This window comes from Peromyscus maniculatus, chromosome 13, assembly GCF_049852395.1.
Source record: "Peromyscus maniculatus bairdii isolate BWxNUB_F1_BW_parent chromosome 13, HU_Pman_BW_mat_3.1, whole genome shotgun sequence".
In the NCBI taxonomy this organism is placed as follows: domain Eukaryota; kingdom Metazoa; phylum Chordata; class Mammalia; order Rodentia; family Cricetidae; genus Peromyscus; species Peromyscus maniculatus.
The window spans coordinates 41,785,918-41,789,888 of record NC_134864.1 but is presented as its reverse complement, the minus strand read 5'-3'; positions in this window follow the sequence as shown (position 1 = coordinate 41,789,888).

Genomic DNA, 3,971 nt, shown 5'->3' with positions numbered 1-3,971 from the left:
GTGTGTCTTGCGTGTGTCTTTGGGGCATCCCTGGGAAGGAGCCTCGGAGGCCGGCTAAGCCTCCCATCCAACTTGCCCCTAGCACTTGGAAACAGAGGGGATGACTGCTTCCCACCATACACAGGCACAGGAAAATGCTTCCACACCCAGATCTGGGTCAGTGGGGGGACCCGGGATTCTGCTATTTCTCCCACGAGGGAGGGTTTCCAACCCGCTGGGCCTCTCCAGCTGACTCTTTAGAGGTGATGGGTGGTAAGGCAAAGCACAAGTCTGCCTTCCTCTTCAATATCCAGAAGACACTGGACACTGGATGCATTGATCCGCAGTTCTAGCATTTGGGAGGCACAGGCAGGAAGATTGACGGTCAAGTCTAGCCTGGGCTACATGACATACAAACACCCAAATAAAGCAATACCAACACCAACACCAAAACCAAAACCAACCAACCAAACAAAAACTTCAGATGCCATTGCGGTGGGAGATGGGGAATGGGAAACATTGGAACTGGGAATTTCTTACCCCTGAAATAATTTTCAGCCCAGGACAAGTGCTGTGGATATTGCTCTATATATAAATAAAACACTGATGGCCAGTGACCAGGCAGGAAGTAGGTGGGACAAGGAGAGAGGAGAATTCTGGGAAGCGGAAGGCTGAGGAGATAGACTGCAGCCACCACCAGGACAAGCAGCATGTAGACTCTGGTAAGCCACCAGCCACGTGGCAAGGTATAGATTTATAAAAATGGGTTAATTTAAGATAAAAGAAGTTAGCAAGAAGCCTGCCACGGCCATACAGTTTATAAGTGATATAAGCGTCTGAGTGACTATTTTATACGTGGATTGTGGGACTGAGGGGCTTGGGGAACCTGGAGAGAAGCCCTCCAGCAACAGACAAGGAATTTCACTTGGGCCCCCCAAGGGAAAGGCTGATGACTCTTGTTGCTGGACTCACACAGAAAGGTCACTTCTTTTTTTTTTTTTTTGGTTTTTCGAGACAGGGTTTCTCTGTGTAGCTTTGCGCCTTTCCTGGAACTCATTTGGTAGCTCAGGCTGGCCTCGAACTCACAGAGATCCGCCTGGCTCTGCCTCCCTAGTGCTGGGATTAAAGGCGTGTGCCACCACTGCCCGGCTAGAAAGGTCACTTCTGAGTTTTCAGAAGATGCTCCTGGAGGGGCCCGAAGAACTGGTCCCAGGTCAGCAAGTCAACCACAAAGAGATCTATATGGACACAGAACTGGGACCGGGTGGTGGTGGGCGGTGGTGGCAGTACACGCCTCTGGCGGATGTTCAAAGCCAGCCTGGTCTACAGAGTGAGTTCCAGGACAGCCAGGGCTACATAGAGAAACCCTGTCTCAAAAAAGGCAAGAACTTTGGGCTGAGAGACTGGAAACTGAGTCACAGAGTATAGGGTGGGGAAACTGCTTTTTTAAAAACAGTGGTCTGTGTCAGGGCTCTCTACCACTTCCTGTTCTGTTTGCACCCTGAAGCCCCAGTCAGGTCCAGGGAGTCTCCTTCACCTTCCGCCCCAGTGCAAAGTTGCTGCATCTGACCCCCTGGCCACGGAGGGGCCTCTTTAATGGCTTTGCCCAGTCTTCCTCCCATCTGACTTAACCTAGCACATCTGGAGATGTCGAGGGACTCCTGGGACCTTTGGCAGGTGCCAGAAGGCAAGATTCCGAGAGCAGACCCCTGCCAGGAACAGAACTGCTTCAGGGTGGAACAGAGGGTGTCATCCTCCTGCCCCGGAATAAACTAATTCAGCAAATCCTCATGAGTTCCCACACCAAAAAGCACGGTTACTCATTTTCATTGTGCAGATGAGGGAAAGTTTTCCAGAGACCCCTTTTGTCCCAGGATCAGGGTTGCTGCTCAGACCTGGATTATGCGTCCCCCTGTGGGTGCACTTTATCCTGGGCCTAGTGCACATGCTTTAAGCTTTACGGAACAAGGCCATATCCCGGGGAGACTGCTGTCAAGCCTGCCAGATGGGAGGGCTTCTGGGATGTTTCCGGGCCACTCTTCTGCTTACAGACACTCAGATAGCCACCTTGTTTAGGTTCTTTTCATGCCATTTTGTGGAAGGCTCTTGATATTTGCCACAACCTGCAACGCCCATCTTTTCTGTAGAAAGAGGGGGCTGGCTGGGTGAGGCGATTGAGTGTGTCTCCTGATCTCTCACTAGAGGCCTAGTCCTTTGAAGGGTAAGCCTGGCCATTGCAAGTAAACACTGAGGCAATACTGCCCACATGTGGCAGCATGGGGAACTGCAGCTAAGCTCACTGGGCTTTAAACGTCCTAAAAGGGATGCAGGAACCCAGAGCAAGTCAAATGGAGGTGCTGCCTCATAGGATGGGTCCTCCTCCTCCTCCTCCTCCTCCTCCTCCTCCTCCTCCTCCTCCTCCTCCTCCTCCTCCTCCTCCTCCTCCTCCTCCTCCTCCTCCTCCTCCTCCTCCTCCTCCTCCTCCGTTTTCAAGATAGGGCTTCTCTGTGTAGTTTTGGTGCCTGTCCTAGAACTCGCTCTGTAGACCAGGCTGGCCTCGAACTCACAGAGATCCGCCTGGCTCTGCCTCCCGAGTGCTGGGATTAAAGGCGTGCGCCACCGCCGCCCGGCTTTGGATGGATTCTTGAACCCTCTCACAGACTTCCTGAGTTAGCAGCTATGGACAGGGCCTGCGAATCTTTATGCGTACCTCACGTGTGCTTTCTACCGGAAGACTGGTGATTTAATTTGCAGGGCCTGGGACAAATAAATATATGAGGCCTCTTGTTCCCACATGACTAAGAACCTTAAGACAGTAATAGGAAAGCAGAACACCGAAGTGTGGTGCTCTGGGTGACGTCACAGATACAGGTCCACGAGGCTGGCCCCTTTCTCTGCCCTCTGGATGCACAGGCACCCTGCTGTAGCTCCTGGATTTGCTAAGTGTATCTTCGGTATTAGCTACCTACATTGTGCTAGTTAGGAACCCGGACTGCTGTTGGGAAGAATTTGTTTTGCCCTGATTACGAACTCCGTGTCTTTGTGCATATTTCCAACTTCTGTACACCTCTTACAATGTCATCTCTGAGTAGTGGGATAACGTCTATCCCAAAGATGGGCTTGCAGAATAGAAAAATCATTTCTGTCATAGCAAGTGTTGGCGAAATGGAGTTATTGCTGTGACCGAAGCTTCGAGATGCAGTGCTTGGATGTGGAGCTGAAAGAGATGTCCTGTAGTGTTTATATTCCAATGCTGGAAATAGCCCACAGTCAGTGCTTTACCGTCTTCGGGCATGATGTGGCAGAGGTGTGCCCTCCAGCAGCTGGGACCATGGGGCAATGAGGAGCAGCCATGAGCATCTTGGAGTGGTAAGGGGGGTTGTAATGAAGACATAGATATGAAAGGAAATGTGCGTGCATGCGTGTGTGTGTGTGTGTGTGTGTGTGTGTGTGTGTGTGTGTGTGTGTGAAAGAGGGAACAGCACATGGAAGGCCTTCAGCCCTAAGCTGTACTCTTACCTGGAGGCCTGCACATGGCTGAGGACATGTGTGGTGTTCACAGGGTACAGGCAGAGGGGCAGCTGAAGAGGAAGGCTGTGGGGGGACCTATCAGGAGGGATGTGGGTGTCTTGCTTACTGAGGGACTGAACTTCGGGCTGGAAGCTGGGAGATCATTTACGTCAAGGATGGGCAAGATTAGATATGTGTTTAGAAAGGGCATGGTGGCTGAGAAGGCCATCCAAGAGGATGAGACCTGGAGAGGAGGGGTGGAGCTGGGTCCAGGAGGCAGAACTGAACATGACCCCAACTAGGACTAGAGAAATAGTGAGAGCGGCAGGGTTCAGAGTTACCAGGGAGCAGCCGATTGCTGGGGTCACGGATGGGACGGTGAGTGAGGAGTGGGGACTGAGACCTGCCGGTCTGGCATGGACATCTGGGAGGACGTGATGACATCATCAGAGACAAGGAAGCTCCAAGACTCGGAGTGTGGC